This window comes from Coregonus clupeaformis, chromosome 36, assembly GCF_020615455.1.
Source record: "Coregonus clupeaformis isolate EN_2021a chromosome 36, ASM2061545v1, whole genome shotgun sequence".
Lineage (NCBI taxonomy): Eukaryota > Metazoa > Chordata > Actinopteri > Salmoniformes > Salmonidae > Coregonus > Coregonus clupeaformis.
Window position 1 is genome coordinate 6,947,794 of NC_059227.1, and position 18,088 is coordinate 6,965,881.

The following is an 18,088-nucleotide window of genomic DNA, read 5'->3' on the forward strand; positions in this document are numbered from 1 at the left end:
AACAAAATGTATTAAGTTACTCCCTCGCTTCATTAAAATTTTTACATTTGAGTCATTTAGCAGATGCTCTTATCCAGAGCGACTTAGTGAGTGCTTCATCTATAGCTCCAGTTCCATGGGTATAACAGTCTGACATCAAACATTAACAACAAGCCACGTCATATAGCTACCTCAAAACAGATGTTAGCCACTGCTTCCATCCACCACCAACCACAGTTGAATCTTTTTTTTCCCAGCTTGCTTTATTTTAATGGATGGCCTTGTGTCAATGTTTAGTGGCTGATGAGCACCGAGACGGTTTATCTCTGCATTTCCTTCATATCGCTAAGTTGATTTGCTAGGAGATAGTCAACATGATAACTTTTCAGCTGGCCGTGGTGAACAATGAAGTTGAAACACATCAGTCCAATCAAAGTTACCGGAGAAAAGACGTTGACTTATCTGTGGCCAATGGACCTTGAGCCTCCTTGGACGGGCACTGCCAAACCTAACTCTATGACAGCACCCAAGGGGGCAGAAGCTGCCTGGCCATCAGTGGGCTCTCCCAGTAGGTGCTTGCGGTGTTGTGAGTGACATCACCCTGAGCCAATCACGCGCAAACCAAAGAAGATCAACGATGGCTTCCGTCTGTGCATACTCTGGCTGCCCCTCTGCCACAGAAGGAACTGAGCGAGGCTGAAACAGCTGCATTCTGGAACCGCCTTACTCAAATAAAACAGAGAGGAGTCGAGTGCGCTGCTCATTAACTCAAGCAATGACTTTATTTACATTGTTTGCTAGCTATATAATATTGAGACACGAATGAATGCCAGAATAACATGCAAAACATCTTCTGGAAAGTGGCGGGGCCGTGGCCCAATTGCCCTGAATGACGCATCACCACTGATTGATTTATTAATTTATCCATTCATGAACTCGGACTGACCATTGAGCTCCTCTTACTGAAGTATAATAAGAATTGGGAGACTGCGTCCAAAATGTCAGATCTTTTGTTTTCAAGGTAATCTACTCAGGTTTTATACGCCGATTCATGGACCGTCTATATCCAGGTTGCATCCGGTTATATGGACCAACAGCACATGCGCACTAGCACTCATTGTGCTTTCAAGACAACTGGGAACTCTGAAAAAACGAGGTCAAATCATGACGACAGTGATCGGCAGGTCGGAAAGTCGGAGCTCTAGAAAGACCTTTAAAAAACGATTTTTCCCAGTCAGAGCTCGTTTTTTTCCTGATTTCCCAGTTGTCTTGAACGCATTGAAGTAGGAAGTCAGAGATTTACGAGTTCCCAGTTGTTCTGAACGCTGCATCAGTGGGGAGCAGCGTGAGCAGCGACGACATCATCAATAAACATTCCAGACATTGGATCAGGGGCGGTGTGTTCATTAGGGCGAAATGGGCGACGCGCTGCCAAACGGGAAAAGGAAGGGATTTTTTTTCTAATCAATTATATCACGGCAACAGTAGTTATCAGTGTTCTAATCTAGACGTCTGATCTGCCACTAAATGTGCAATCAGGCTAAAGTCGTGCTTCAAATGGCCCCGCCCCTTTTGGGGCGATTTCAGTCAGGTTGAAAATCGCCCCAGAAGTCTCTCATAGACTCTCATGTAAAATCTTTTTTTTTCAAATATCAGAGCTTTCAATACAATCTCTATGGGTTCCGGGAGGGCTTGCACTTACGCGCTTTCGTCATACGTAACATAACCATGAACGTAACTAAGAAAAGAGCGGGTAGCAGCGTCAATCAATTCACGTACTACTGTCAAGATGGCTAGCGTTCAGTGCAACTCGATTGTCTCTTTGAAAGAAGTTCCTTTTTGTCGGCGAACAAATCAAGATAAATTGGCAACGAAACAATTAGGACCTCCCAGACCAAATTTAATAATTCAACAGGTTTCTACTAAAGGGGGAAAGTCCTTCACCCGAGGATTTTCCAAAAATTGGTACGAACGAAAAACCTGGCTAGCAGGCTGCGATGTAGCTAATGCAGTCTTCTGCTACCCCCTGCTTACTCTTTCACCCTGAAGGCGGCACGGCAGACAGCACCGCTTGGACAGCGACTGGTGTAACGGACATGCACCATCTTTCAGAAAAGATTAAGAAACATGAGCTGTCAAAGACCCACATGGATAGCTGTTTGAGATTGTCTGCTTTGGGGAGAGTGAACATTGCCACTCAACTGGATGAGGGATACAGGCTAGCTGTCCGCCGCCACAACGATGAGGTTAGCAAGAACCGCCACATCCTCAGCCGGCTAATCCAGTGTGTGAAGTTTTGCGGAGTGTTTGAGTTAGCTTTGCGAGGCAAAGATGAAACTGAGGGATCCACCAACCCTGGTATTTTTCTTGGACTTGTCAACTTTGTGGCACAATTAGATGAGGTGTTTTATGGAAATGCATATTGTTTATGCAGTGTTGAGGAATGTGAAAGAACACCCTTGATTATTTTTACTGTGATAGCTTATTTTGCTTTTGTAAGCCAACACTTTTGAGATCAGTCAATAAATGCTTCTGGTATTGACTTATATGCTGCCCCTGTCTTCATGTTGTTGCTGGACATATCTTTTTTAAAATGTGTGTAGGTCACCTAAATCATCAGAAAAATTGCCCCCCTTGAGCCGCCACTGCATTGGATGAATATAACATTTGAATATTTTCGGCTGTGAGTGATGGAAAAAAGTGTCTTATTAGGATTTTTAAAATCTGACTTCTCTATGTGGCCGTCTTGTCTTTCTGGGCCGGGCGTCAGAAAGGAACCCTGGCCCCTCTACATAAAAAAAGTAGAGGCAAAGATTTGTATAACTAACTCTAGATAGACCACAACCTGTCGTTTCCAATTGGAGTAAATTCATCATAGTGGGCAGAACAAGCAAGGAGGTGGGCAGAGCCAAGCACGAGCTAGTGAGATCCTAGCGTTGTAGTATTTGTTGCATATTTCCGTTAGGGAACGCATACTCTGTGAAGCGCTTGTGTGCAATAATTTAATTCGCCCTTGCATTCCTTCTAAACAACACAATTTTAAGAAACTTTGGCAAAGGGTAATGTCTACAAAAAGTCCACTCTGTTTGTTACAGATTCTAGTTTTGGAAACAGAAAACTGTATGGAGATCAAATGTTTCATCGATGAGAAAATTAGCAGAATGTCGACCAAAATCCATCTCGCTCCATCTTCTTCCACTGCCGGCCACTGGGCTTCCTCTCATCACCAAATTTGGTAATGAGGGAAACGCCAACCGGATAATTCACATTCATACAATTCAATTTCAATTTAAGCGCTTTATTGGCATGGGAAACAGACGTTTACATTGCCAAAGCAAGTGAAATAGATAACAAACCAAAGTGAAATAAACAATTAAAAAGTTAACAGTAAACATTAGACTCACAAAAGTTCCAAAAGAATAAAGACATTTCAAATGTTATATAATGGCAGGGTTGTGGGTTCGATTCCCACGGGGGGCCAGTATAAAAAAATATGTATTCACTAACTGTAAGTCGCTCTGGATAAGAGCGTCTGCTAAATGACTAAAATGTAAATGTATTATGTGCAAATAGTTAAAGTACAAAAGGTGTTTGTTCTTCACTGGTTGCCCTTTTCTTGTGGCAATAGGTCACAAATCGTGCTGCTGTGATGGCACAGTGTGGTATTTCACCCAATAGATATGGGAGTTTATCAAAATTGGGTTTGTTTTCTAATTCTTTGTGGGTCTGGGTATTTTCTGAGGGAAATATTTGTCTCTAATATGGTCATACATTAGGCAGGAGGTTAGGAAGTGCAGCTCAGTTTCCACCTCATTTTGTGGGCGGCCTTTCTCAATAGCAAGGCTATGCTCACTGAGTCTGTCTCTGTATATAGTCAAAGATTTCCATAAGTTTGGGTCAGTCACAGTGGTCAGGTATTCTGCCACTGTCTACTCTCTGTTTAGGGCCAAATAGCGTTCTAGTTTGCTCAGATGTTTTGTTAATTCTTTCCAATGTGTCAAGTAATTCTCTTTTTGTTTTCTCATGATTTGGTACATCCGGTGAAATATCTGTGGTGGAGTCATCAACATTAGTAGTTCTCTGTCGCCCTCTAGTGGATCATTTTGTCCAAAGCGCGACTGCGCACGCATACAACCCCCGCACCGGCTTCTGACGTAAAACAAAATGGCGGCGCCCATGTTACGATGGGGACCGTTTTCGATGACTAATTCAATATAAATTTAAAACGAGTTAATCGATTGTTGGTAGTGTTACTCATTATTAAGTCTACATGATAAAGGTAATCGTCATTCTTTTCTGATTTTAGACCATGTACTTTCGAAATGCGTGTGTTTTGGATTAGTTCTAAAGTCATTAGCTAGCTAACGTTAGCCTCTCGAGGGAGTGCTAAAGTTAGTTTAGCAAGTTAACTTAGCTAACGTTAGCAACCTCGGCCTGAAAGCTAGTAAGCTAGCTAGAATGATACAGGTAAACATCTTTCTAGCTAGCTTACAACACTATATGTTTGTGATATGTTTCGTTTTTATAACTCTAGCTAGCTTACTAGCTACACTATTTCTTCATCCAAGATGACAATACACCATTCATTCATGCTGTGAATCATCCCTTCCTCCTCTGTTGCCAGTCTTCTAGTTCAGCGGCTCCATCATCCTCCTCTCTTCACCAGATGAAGGAAAACAACCACCCCTCCAGTGGTCAGGCCTTCCTGGACCATATCAAGCCATGCTGGTACTGGGACAAAAAGGACCTGGCCCACACCCCGTCCCAGTCCGAGGGCCTGGACCCGGCAACAGAGGCCCGGTACCGCAGGGAGGGGGCCCGGTTCATATTTGATGTGGGGACCAGACTCGGACTGTATCCTTTTACACACCAGATATTGGAAAGTCCTATATATAGGGGCAGTGGTCAGTGACATCACTATATAACCATACATGAGGAATATGATAAATATTTCCAATTGTATATATATATATATATATATATATATATATATATATATATATATATATATATATATATATATAGTACCAGTCAAAAGTTTGGATACACCTACTCGTTCAAGGGTTTTTCTTTAGTTTTACTATTTTCTACATTGTAGAATAATAGTGAAGACATCAAAACTATGAAATAACACATATGGAATCTTGTAGAAACCCAAAAAGTTTTAAACAAATCAAAATATATTTTATATTTGAGATTCTTCAAAGTAGCCACCCTTTGCCTTGATGACAACTTTGCACACTCTTGGCATTCTCTCAACCAACTTCATGAGGAATGCTTTTCAAACAGTCTTGAAGGAGTTCCCACATATGCTGAGCACTTGTTGCCTGCTTTTGCTTCACTCTGCAGTCCGACACATCCCAAACCATCTCAATTGGGTTGAGGTCGGGTGATTTTGGAGGCCAGGTCATCTGATGCAGCAGTCCATCACTCTCCTTTTTGGTCAAATAGCCCTTACACAGCCTGGAGGTGTGTTGGGTCATTGTCCTGTTGAAAAACAAATGATAGTCCCACTAAGCCCAAACCAGATGGGATGGCGTATCGTTGCAGAATGGTGTGGTAGCCATGCTGGTTAAGTGTGCCTTGAATTCTAAATAAATCACAGACAGTGTCACCAGCAAAGCACCCCCACACCATAACACCACCTCCTATGCTTTACAGTGGGAAATACATGTGCGGTGATCATCCGTTCACCCACACCACGTCTCACAAAGACCAAAAATCTCAAATTTGGAGTCAAGGACAAACTTCCACCGGTCTAATGTCCATTGCTCGTGTTTCTTGGCCCTAGCAGGTCTCTTCTTCTTATTGGTGTCCTTTAGTAGTGGTTTCTTTGCAGCAATTCAACCATGAAGACCTGATTCACACAGTCTCTGAACAGTTGATGTTGAGATGTGTCTGTTACTTGAACTCTGTGAAGCATTTACTTGGGCTGCAATTTCTGAGGCTGGTAACTCTAATGAACTTATCCTCTGCAGCAGAGGTAACTCTGGGTCTTCCATTCCTGTGGCGGTCCTCATGAGATCCAGTTTCATCATAGCGCTTGATGGTTTTTGCAACTGCACTTGAAGAAACTTTAAAAGTTCTTGAAATGTTCCATATTGACTGACCTTCATGTCTTAAAGTAATGATGGACTGTCGTTTCTCTTTGCTTATTTGAGCTGTTCTTGCCATAATATGGACTTAGTATTTTACCAAAAAGGGCTATCTTCTGTATACCAACCCTACCTTGTCACAACACAACTGATTGGCTCAAACGCATTAAGAAGGAAAGACATTCCACAAATTAACTTTTAAGAAAGCACACCTGTTAATTGAAATGCATTCCAGTTGACTACCTCATGAAGCTGGTTGAGAGAATGCCAAGAGTGTGCAAAGCTGTCATCAAGGCAAAGGGTGGCTATTTGAAGAATCTAAAATATATTTGTTGAAATACTTTTTTGGTTACTACATAATTCCATATGTGTTATTTCATAGTTTTGATGTCTTCACTACTATTGTACAATGTAGAAAATAGTAAAAATAAAGAAAAACCCTTGAATGAGTAGGTGTGTCCAAACTTTTGACTGGTAGTGAATATATGTGTGTGTGTGTGTACTGAGTGTACAAAACATTAAGGACACCTTCCTAATATTTAGTTGCACCCCCACTTTTGCCATCAGAGCAGCCTCAATTCATCGGGCCACAGGGATGCTGGCCCATGTTGACTCCAATGCTTCCCACAGTTGTGTCAAGTTGGCTGGATGTCCTTTGGGTGGTGGACCACTCTTGATATACACAGGAAACTGCTGAGTGTCAAAAACCCAGCAGCGTTGCAGTTCTTGACACAAACCGGTGCGCCTGGCACCTACTACCATACCCCGTTCAAAGGCACTTAAATCTTTTGTCTTGCCCATTCACCCTCTGAATGGCACACATACACAATCCATGTCTCAATTGTCTCAAGGCTTAAAAATCATTAATTAACCTGTTTCCTCCCCTTCATCTACACTGATTGAAGTGGATATAACAAGTGACATCAATAAGGGATCATAGCTTTCACCTGGTCAGGCTATGTCATGGAAAGACCAGGTGTCTTTAATTTTTTGTACACTCAGTGTATATTCAATTAGGGTATTTTTTTTTTTAGTTTTGACATTTTAGAACTATAAAAAACGGTTTCAAGTCAAACTCCTCATTTGTTGAATTTAACCTGAACTCTGTCATCAGACATTATGACACCCTGGCAACAGGTATCATATACTTCCACCGCTTCTACATGTTTCACTCCTTCAAACAGTTCCCCAGATATGTGAGTATAGCCATTGCATTACTGGTGTCAGTATGCATAAGGCATTTCTGCAGTGTTCATTAGTACTACATCATTTAGCAGACACACTTATCCAGACACACTTATCCAGACACACTTATCCAGACACACTTATCCAAAGCGACTTTGCAATGCTACACTTGTGCAATACTTGCCTTCACGAATCAGAATAATTGTACACGGTCGTGTTGTCAACTTTTTAATCTCAGTGGTGCATACCTAGAGGTACTGTCTAATGTGCTGGTATTTAAATGGTATTAAATGGTGTGTGAGACTTGTGTACAGTGCCTTCAGAGAGTATTCACACCCCTAGACTTTTTCCACATTTTGTTGTCTTACAGCCTGAATTTAAAATTGATTTCATTTAGATTTTGGGTCACTGGCTTACACACAATACCCCATAATGTCAAAGTTGAGTTATGTTTTTAGACATTTTTACAAATTCATTAAAAATGAAACGTCTTAAGTCAATAAGTATTCAACGCCTTTGTTATGGCAAGCTTAAATAGGTTCAGGAGTAAAAACGTGCTTAACAAGTCACATAATAAGTTGCATGGACTCACTCTGTGTGCAATAATAGTGTTTAACCCCACACATACAATTATCTGTAAGGTCTCTCAGTCGAGCAGTGAATTTCAACCACAAACACCAGGGAGGTTTTCCAATGCCTCGCAAAGAACGGCAGACATTGAATATCCCTTTGAGCATGGTGAAGTTATTAATTACACTTTGGATGCTGTATCAATACACCCAGTCACTACAAAGATACAGGCGTCCTTTCTAACTCTGTTGCCGATGGCGACTTTAAAACAGTTACAGAGTTGAATGGCTGTGATAGGAGAACATTGAGGATGGATCAACAACATTGTAGTTACTCCACAATACTAACCTAATTGACAGAGTGAAAAGAAGGAAACCTGTACATCATTATTTTTAAATCCAAAACATGCATCCTGTTTGCAACAAGGCACTAAAGTAATACTGCAAAAAGTGTGGCAAAGCAATTAAAGTTGCACTATGCAGCAATCGCTCCGCCATTTCCTGGTTGCTAAAACTCTTAATAGTTCCCCTAATTTCAGTTTATGTGACAAAATAAGCTAGTATAGTGTAGAGAATCATTGTACCATCTAAACCGCTGGGAAATATATTGTCCATAAACAAAAAATATTGTTGTTTCAGCTGTTTGAAACTGGTGTACAAAACCGAAAGTAAAAGACGCAAAATCAAAACTTAGGAACGGGAAGCATAGAAATAGCACACATAGAACAGATCTACCACTTCTTAGACTTGCTTTCAAGTAGAATAATACATCTATAACTCACATTTCTATGTGAATTTGGTCGGGTCTCCTAAAAAGTTACATATTGCCACTTTAACTTTTTGTCCTGAATAGAAAGTGTTATGTTTGGAGCAAATCCAATACAACACATTACTGAGTACCACTCTCCATATTTTCACGCATAGTGGTGGCTGCATCATGTTATGGGTATGCTTGTAATCGTTAAGGACTGGGGAGTTTTTCAGGATATAAATAAATGGAATGGAGCTAAGCATTGGCAAAATCCTAGAGGAAAACCTGGTTCAGTCTGCTTTCCACCAGACACTGGGAGATGAATTCACCTTTCAGCAGGACAATAACCTTAAACACAAGGCGAAATATACACTGGAGTTGCTTACCAAGACGACATTAAATGTTCCTGAGTGGCCTAGTTACCGTTTCGACCTAAATCGGCTTGAATATTAATGGCAAGACTTGAAAATAATACTATATAATAATAGGAATACCTGGGATAGTATAAAAGTAATCCTTCTGGCTATCATAAGGTGAATGCACCAATTTGTAAGTCGCTCTGGTTAAGAGCGTCTGCTAAATGACGTAAATGTAAATGTAAAATGGATGTTTGGCAATGATCAACAACCAACTTGACAGAGCTTGTGCAATTGTGCAAATATTGTACAATCCAGGTGTGCAAAGCTCTTAGAGACTTACCCAGAAAGACTCACAGCTGTAATCACTGACAAAGGTGATTCTAACATGTATTGACTCGGGTGTGAATACTTATGTAAATTAGATATTTCTGTATTTCATTTTCAATAAATTTGCTAAAATGTCTAAAATCATGTTTTCACTTTCTCATGATGGGGTATTGTGTGTAGATGGAAAACATATATTTAATCAATTTTGAATTCAGGCTGTAACACAACAAAATGTGGAATAAGTCAAGGGGTATGAATACTTTCTGAAGGAACTATGTCTCCAGGTGACCGGTGCGTGTTGTCTCTTCCTGGCTGGGAAAGTGGAGGAGACTCCTAAGAAATGTAAAGACATCATCAAGACGGCTCGCAGCTTACTGAACGACGTACAGTTTGCCCAGTTTGGAGACGACCCAAAAGTGAGAGATATCTTACTTCATTTACTTCTCCTTCTTCTGTTTTTAGGTACAGTGAAGTCCTGCTGGTACCCTTTTCACACGTGCTGACCCAAACCAAACTGTGCTGGCTCGATAATAGGCTTTTCTTTTCACATTGTCCTTCAGCACAGGTCCAACCATGCATAAATATGGCAGCCCCCATGTACTTAACACAAATGCCTCATTTGCGACGTTTGTCATATTATACAGTGCTCTCCATTAGGCTTTTTTTTTTTGTATCGGCATTAGCACAGTAAACTTGATCCCAATTAGCTCCAAGATGGCGGCAATTTGAAAAACCGAAAAAGTAGATTGTGACGATTTATTGGCACATTGAACCATGTTTGCGCGCCGTAGTTTAAAAACTCTCTGGCTAGTGCCAAAACAATTACGTCATATCTGAATTCCACCAATATGCAACTTCACGATTATGGTGAATGCTTAACCAGGCCAGCTCAGTACAGCTTGATTGTGTAGTAGTGTGAAAAGCCCTTGTGTTTTCCTTACTTTACGCTCTTGTGTTTCCTGGGATGTGTCGTAGGATTTCCGCCATCAACAGGAAGAGGTTATGGTGCTAGAGAGGATTCTGCTACAGACAATCAAGTTTGACCTGCAAGTGGAACACCCTTACATGTTCCTCCTGAGATATGCCAAGCAGCTCAAAGGTCTGAAAGGTGGCGTTTCCATCTTAGTTTGACTTCATTCCTAACTCTTCATTCCTAACTCTTCATTCCTAACGCTTAAATTCCAACCCTTCAATTCCAACCCTTCATTTCCAACCCTTCATTTCCAACCCTTCATTTCCAACCCTTCATGTCTAACTTAATTTCCAACTGTCCTTTTTTTTTTTTTTTTCGTTCTAGGTGACAAAACCAAAGTTCAGAAGCTGGTGCAGATGGCATGGACCTTCGTCAACGACAGGTGGGCGAAACATAACACAGTAGTTAGGACTCCTATTCTCCTGATTTACAGTCTGACCTGAAGGCTTGAATGTTAATAATGTTACAGGTCTCCTATTTATATTCCTGTGTCCTGTCATATAGTGCCTCACCTTACAGTAGTTGGTTCTCACCTTCTCTCATTACATTTACATTTACATTTAAGTCATTTAGCAGACGCTCTTATCCAGAGCGACTTACAAATTGGTGCATTCACCCTATAGCCAGTGGGTTAACCACTTTACAATACTTTTTTTTTCTCATCTTACTGTATTCATTGAGTAGTATTATAGGACTGTATTTGCCTCCACATCTAAACTGCTCTCTCTGTTCCTACCTCTGTCCAGTCTGTGCACCATGCTATCCCTGCAGTGGGAACCAGAGATCATAGCAGTAGCGGTCATGTACCTGGCTGGACGGCTGTGTAAGTTTGACATCCAGGAGTGGACGTCCAAGCAGTCTTCACGGCGATGGTGGGAGCAGTTTGTCCAGGACGTCCCTGTGGAGCTGCTGGAAGGTATAGAAAGGAAGGCTCTGAGAGGATCTAGTGCCATATGTAATGCTGAATATACAGTACCAGTCAAAGGTTTGGACACACCTACTCATTCCAGGGTTTTTCTTTATTTTTACTATTTTCTATATTGTAGAATAATAGTGAAGACATCAAAACTATGAAATAACGCATATGGAATCATGTAGTGACCAAAAGAGTGTTAAACAAATCAAAATATATTTTATATTTGAGATTCTTCAAAGTAGCCACCCTTTGCCTTGATGACAGCTTTGCACACTTTTGGCATTCTCTCAACCAGCTTCATGAGGTTGTCACCTGGAATGCATTTCAATTAACAGGTGTGCCTTGTTAAAAGTTAATTTGTGGAATTTCTTTCCTTCTTAATGCGTTTGAGCCAATCAGTTGTGTTGTGACAAGGTATACAGAAGATAGCCCTATTTGGTAAAAGACCAAGTCCATATTATGGCAAGAACAGCTCAAATAAGCAAAGAGAAATGACAGTCCATCATTACTATGAACGTTTCTTCAAGTGCAGTTGCAAAAACAATCAAGCGCTATGATGAAACTGGCTCTCATGAGGACCGCCATAGGAAAGGAAGACCCAGAGTTACTTCTGCTGCAGAGGATAAGTTCATTAGTGTTACCAGCCTCAGAAATTGCAGCCCAAATAAATGCTTCACGGAGTTCAAGTAACAGACACATCTCAACATCAACTGTTCAGAGGAGACTGTGTGAATCAGGCCTTCATGGTCGAATTGCTACAAAGAAACAACTACTAAAGGACACCAGTAAGAAGAAGAGACTTGCTTGGGCCAAGAAACACGAGCAATGGACATTAGACTGGTGGAAATCTGTCATTTGGTCTGATGAGTCCAAATTTGAGGTTTTTAGTTCCAACCGCTGTGTCTTTGTGAGACGCAGAGTAGGTGAACGGATGATCTGCGCATGTGCGGTTCCCACCGTGAAGCATGGAGGAGGAGGAGTGATGGTGTGGGGGTGCTTTTCTGGTGACACTGTCTGTGATTTATTTAGAATTCAAGGCACACTTAACCAGCATGGCTACCACAGCATTCTGCAGCGATACGCCATTCCATCTGGTTTGCGCTTAGTGGGACTATCATGTGTTTTTCAACAGGACATTGACCCAGCACACCTCCAGGCTGTGTAAGGGCTATTTGACCAATAAGGAGAGTGATGGAGTGCTGCATCAGATGACCTGGCCTCCAAAATCACTCGACCTCAACCCAATTGAGATGGTTTGGGATGAATTGGACCGCAGAGTGAAGGAAAAGCAGCCAATAAGTGCTCAGCAAGACTGTTGGAAAAGCATTCCAGGTGAAGCTGGTTGAGAGAATGCCAAGCGTGTGCAAAGCTGTCATCAAGGCAAAGGGTGGCTACTTTGAAGAATCTAACATCTAAAATATATTTTGATTTGTTTAACACTTTTTTGGGTTACTACATGATTCTATATGTGTTATTTCACAGTTTTGATGTCTTCACTATTATTCTACAATGTAGAAAATAGTAAAAATAAAGAAAAACCCTTGAACGAGTAGGTGTGTCCAACCTTTCTGGACCTGCCTTCCGACATTGTGTGGTAGAGAAGTTAATGTTCTTAGTGTAAAAACCTTTATTTGTAATGTAAGAATTTCTGTTTTTTCTTTCTACTCATAGGGCTGATTCCTAAATTGACATCTGTTCCAATAACTAAGCAAATCGCTTATTGACATGATTTATGCAACATGTCCAGTGTGTAGCATATTTATTAAAGTTAGGATTCGGCCCAGGATTGTCCCTGTCTGTCACTTGCCTAACCTCCCCTCTCTCTTCCCAGACATCTGTCACCAGATCCTGGACCTGTACTCCCAGGGGAAGACTCCTATCCCCCCGGGTCTGGAGCAGGAGACCAAGCAGAGAGGTCCACCCCAGTCCCCGGTCCCTGCCCCTCCTCCAGGCCCAGCACCTCCACAGGGCCAGCCTCCAGCGGGTGCCCCACCGCCCCCTCCACCTAAGAAGAACTCACCCCAGGGCAGCCCACTTAAACGCACACATGTGAGTGATGTATGCCTGACTGCATTGTCCCTGGATGTTTCAGCTCAGCTGGTGATAAAAATAAGTCCACTTTCCATGGCTAAAAGTGACAGTTCAACCACCCCGACATCATAGTTTCTCTATAGTTCTGTAGTAGCTTACCATACCTAAAGTGCTCAGAGGTCAAACTTGGTGCTTGTATTGTGTGCCTGCTTTAAGCAGCAGGGTATGTGAGTGACTGTATCTCTCTTTTTGTCTTCTCAGAGCTCTCCGAAAGAGGAACCTAAACCACCAGAACAAGTGGGTTCTAAGATTCCACGGTTGGAGAGCCCTATGCCCCCCCTGCCCACTTCACAACCCCCTCCTGGTGAGTGTCTCTTGGGTCGTTCCACCTCAAAAAGCACAATAAATAGTATTTCGACACCCACCGTCTCAGATTGTTCTGAAATCGTTTCTGTAATTAGTAACCGATACAATTAGCATTCCTGAAACATTGTTGAACTATAATTTGATCACTGAGAAATTAAGCTAATTGATTGCACCCAATCTGGCCATTTTAATTTATAGGATTCAGATCATATTCAATAAATACTATATATTTCCCAATGTCTGATTTGGAACAAACTTCTTCCTACCAATGAGTAAGACATGAGAAATCCCCCCAAGAATTATCCACACCCCATGCCAATCCCACCCCAACAACCAGTATCAGTTCTCTATGTTTGACAAGTAGTATGAAGCTGCGGCTTGGAGTATTGCTTCTCCATACTATGTAATGTATTCCCTGTGAATCTGGTGATGTTTTTTTCCCCCTGTTCAGTGAAATTAGTCATTGAAGTCACTTGCATTATTTACCTTAAGTAGTGTGGAAGTACCATGTTTTGACCACTAGATGCCGCTGTTCCTGCTTCACCGCCATGCTCTTTTATCCATTTTGCTGGACGCTTGTGTTTATTAAATAGACCACAACATTTCCTTCGCAACTTTGGGTAGAAAACCAATAGATTTGGCTCATGATGAAAATAAATTGTGTGGTCATCTCCGAAGTTCAAGCCAGTCCTCCGTGAAAGCAATTCAGTATGATAAATAATGCAAGCGACTTCAATGACTAATTTCTCTGAACAGGGGAAAAAAGCCATTAGACTACAAACATAGAAAACTGATACTGTATGCTGGTTGTTGGGGTGGGATTGGCATGGGGTATTGGGGGCCCGTGGGTGAATGTATTGTCTTACTCATTGGAAGGAAGAAGTTTGGTCCAAATCAGATGTTGAGTACTTTATTTATTGAACATTATCTGAATACTATAAATAAAAATTGGTGCAATCAATAAACTTAATTTCTCAGAGATAAAATTACAGTTCAACAAAATAATGTTTCAGGAATGCGAATCTTAGCTGTTTCTAACAACAGAAACAATTTCAGAACTACCTGAGATGGCGGGTGTCATGGTTTGCTGAAATGACCTGGAATGACTCTTACTGCTCAGTAGTTTGCTCATTATATGCATAACATCAGTAGCTACTGATCATCTTTATCTAATCAGAGAGAAAAGGTCAGTTGTCATACGATGGAGGATGTGGCATCTTTATGTTGTGTGTTTAATGAAAGACAGTTTTATTGAGGGGTCAGGACGTTCTGTGAGGGCAGCTTAGAAAGCACAACAGGCGTCCCAATCTCTAGGCCTTCCTAGAATCCCGATTACATAACTAACTAGGGGCGGCAGGTAGCTTAGTGGGTAAGAGCGTTGTGCCAGTAACCGAAAGGTCGCTGGTTCTAATCCCCGAGCCGACTAGGTGAAAAATCTGTCGATGTGCCCTTGAGCAAGGCACTTAACCCTAATTGCTCCTGTAAGTCGCTCTGGATAAGAGCGTCTGCTAAATGACCAAAAATAAAATAAATAAAAATAACTAACTTCCCCCAGGCCAGTCAGAACAGTCCACCCCCTACTGCCCTGCCCTCTCAGACATTTACATTTTTTACATTTACATAATTTAGCAGACGCTCTTATCCAGAGCGACTTACAGATCAGTAATCAGACCAATCTGATTTCTGTTTCAACTTCTGAACGAGTACTACACAGGGAGTGTATAGTCTAGACTGGGAATACTAGGAATCCCTGTCTGGGTAGAAGAGTTTTTAAAGTGACAGTTTACTTCAAACGTTTGGTCTTGTTGAACAGGAATTGAAACCTATGATCAGGGTTGTTTGTTTATTGGAGTTACATTATTTCTCTCTCTCTCTCTTCCCCTCAGATCGTAAAGCTCCCCCAGTCCCTCCTGAAGCAGAGCCAGCCGTTGGGAGTGAACCCGTTCCCCCTCCCCCATCTCACGCTCCACCCCCCCACCAGCCCCCTCCCCTGCCCCACCGCCCCCCTCCTCCTCCCCCCTCTAGCTACATCATGGGCATGTCCACCTCTAGCTCCTACATGTCAGGGGAAGGCTTCCAGAGCCTTCAGTCTATAATGAAGACAGGGGAACCCTCCTACGCCCCCATGCCCCCCAACTACGGTCCCCCATGCCCTATCACCCTCACGTTTACCCCAACGCCCCACCCCCTGGCCCCCCACCCAGCGTCTACCCACCCCCCAACCTGCCCCCTCCCTCCCCAGCATACCCTCCACCAGGCTACAACCACAGCTACCCTGAGTACCCCCCTCCGCCTCCACGCATGCCCCCAGGACACGGGGTGCCCCCTCCAGGGATGGGCATGCCTCCTGGGGTGTACCCCCTGCCACCAGGCCAGCCCCAGGTGCCCCTGCCACCCCCTGGCATGCCCATGAATCACGGGGGATGGATGAGATGAAAGGAGGAGAAGTAGAGGAAAGAGCGAGGGAGAGGAAAGAGGAAAATGAAAGCGAGAGAAGTAGAGAAATGTCTGATGCTAGCAGTCCACTCCCTGTTGTCAGTCCTGGGTCCTGTTCATTAGGCAGCAAACAGAAGAAAACTATCTGAACTTGTCCAATAAGAAATACTCCTTTTCGCTTTCTGTTGCAAAACAGTTTGGTACAGTGTGTCCTAATGAGTACGACTCCGGAGTCCACTGGAGATCTAAATAAACAAAGGATAGCACCTAGCAGAGCGATCTGTTATTCTACATTGTCTTAGCGGCGTTGTGGAATCCCAGACATGAAAAGGTTATGACCCCTGGAATCTGAACATCCATTCTGTAGCACAGAGATTTTATCAGTTCCACATTCCAAAAGGTTCCTTTTGAGAAAAGACGAGGCAGATGATATTGAATTCTTAACATGGTTGAACATATTTTGAAATGCATTGAAAGGAAATACAATTTATATTTAGACTGAAGGGCTGGTTGATGCTACCAAAAGCCTGTTTGTTTTTGCTTACATTTTTAGTCTGAAAATAAAATATTTTCACTAATCAGGACTGTGATAACTTTACCTTGTGTGTGGAAAACAAAGTTGGGTTTATCGCAGAAAATACCAAACATATTTTTGTCCCTTATTATTTAAATGTAGCTGCGTGATTATTGGTTAATCTGTCAAATGTATTGGACTGGCTGTAACCTGTATAATTACAGTAATAGCACTTCAACTGTTACTTGTAGTAGTCACGAACAGGAAGACATTCGGGTCGCCCATATCTGAACAGCAGGTCGATAGAACACTGGACAGGCAGGGGTGTATTTGTACATGATGATAAACTGTATCTTTTTAGCCCGCTTATATCCATAGTGCCTTAGTAAGGCTTTACTTTAACAGACTATTTCCTGCTACACACAAACACATACTTTTTATGTCTCTTAGGCCCTTGGGATAATAAAAAAAAAAAACATGTGTCCTACTTTGAAACGAGTGTTGTTTGAGCAGTGTTATTAGTCTAACCAGAGTTATTATACTGCCATGACTCGTTCCTCAACCCTGCTAACTGAAGCTAGTGTTGAATGTTATGCTGATGTGTGTTAGGAACAGTTTTCAGTTTGGGTCTATTCACTAGGAAGGAGCCAAACGGAATGGGGAGGGACCTACCTGAATTTGTCCAATAGAAACTCTTGTTTCCGTTGCAAAATGTTTTTGGACTAACGATTACACCCCAGGTGAAGTTCAGACTGTCTGCTTCTCAGGTCCTGACCTCAGGAACAATCAGCTTAACTGTTTCGTCAGTTCGTGACCCCCACCCCTCCCCCAAACTACACCTACACCGACACATTCACTGACCAGTGGCTTAAACTGTACCCACTGTATCTGTGTCCACTTTGAATGTTTTCCCCAATACTGTCAGTCCCATTCCGTTAATCCACTTTGAAATGTTACATTTCTCAGGAAAGTACAGTACAGTGATCATTCACTATATATACCAGCAGAGGACAGGTTTGCTCACGTTCTGAATTCCTGTCAACCTTCAGTATGGAAGGGTTCGTATTGTACTGTATGTGTTGTTTAGTGTTTATCAGTGGGCTCAAGTCAGCATTTCCTCACAGATTAATTCAGAGAAGACACAGAATTACAAAGAAAGTAATCACTTGTTTATTTTTTCTCTCAAAAATCATCTAAAAGTGGCCTAGTTCAATTATTATTTCTTTTTTTTTTTAACTATCACCTACAAATATTTGTCTGATCTCAGCGAAATTCATGAGAAAAAAAAAACATATTTTACAGTCATGCTAGTTGCTACAGGAATAGTTTGCATTAACACTGTAGGTCCCTGTCCCAAATGGCACCCTATTCCCTATATAGCGCACTACTTTTGACCAGGGTCAGCACAAGGCCGTGGTCAAAAGTAGTGCACTAGGGAATATGGTGCAATTTCAGATGCAGACTAGGATCACGGATCATCATGGCTTCTAGTTTAGCACATATATACAGAATAAAAAAATACAACAAAGTTCAAAACACAGGTTCCAACTCAACATCTCATGCAGAGAAAAATGTAGCACAGCTCAA

General features: G+C 42.0%; 1 pseudogene; it reads left to right on the forward strand.

Moving 5' to 3' along the window:
• The first annotated feature begins 4,134 nt into the window (after positions 1-4,134).
• Positions 4,135-16,985, forward strand: LOC121552589 (annotated as a pseudogene).
• Positions 16,986-18,088: the final 1,103 nt, after the last annotated feature.